A 776-nucleotide genomic window follows, 5' to 3' on the forward strand; every position below is an offset into this window, starting at 1 on the left:
GCCTCGAACTCACAGAGATCCGCCTGCCTCTGCCTCCCGAGTGCTGGGATTAAAGGCGTGCACCACCACCGCCCGGCTAACATGAGTACTTTTAAAGCAAAGACCACCAATGCACAGCTGCCTCATTGCTGTGGATCCTTGGGTTCAAAGCCCTCCATTCTTAGAACTGACTCTGTTTTTCCAAGCCATTTCCCTCTGGGACCTAACTGATACTCTTCTGCTATATGTGATTCCCTGCTCCTTTTAGTTTTGTCTTTTATCAGTTTTCTCATGTTTACCTTCTCATTTAAATCAAAATATGTATAAATTCTACAATTCTTTACATACAAACTGTATGCCATTGACAGCATTGGTTCTGTGGTTTGAGATTCCATAGGTAACATCCTATCATAATTGCCCAAGCTCCCACTGTGGCCTCAAACCATGAAGGGTGAAGTAACTATCCTTAAACAAAGGCTTCACCATCCCCAAACAACCCGAGGCCTTCCTTTGCCCAAATCAGCTTTCCCAAGCATCACAGTGATCCCAGTGAGTCACATCACTCTTCCCAAGCTGACTGGCTTTGCACTTCCCACCATGCTTAGGGAAAGAAAGCACAGAGCTAGGAATGATTCTAGGTGTCACTGTTGGTCTTCACTCCAGTGATGCCAGGCAGTTGAAACCAGCAAAGGGAAGGGCACACAGGTCAGTTCAGGACAGACATGCCCAGCTTCTATTTGTCCTCCTCCAGTGGAGTCCAAGGGACAATGATTAATCATCTGTTGACAGGTATATAT

This window comes from Microtus ochrogaster, chromosome 15 (genome assembly GCF_000317375.1).
Source record: "Microtus ochrogaster isolate Prairie Vole_2 chromosome 15, MicOch1.0, whole genome shotgun sequence".
NCBI classification, from domain to species: Eukaryota; Metazoa; Chordata; class Mammalia; order Rodentia; family Cricetidae; genus Microtus; species Microtus ochrogaster.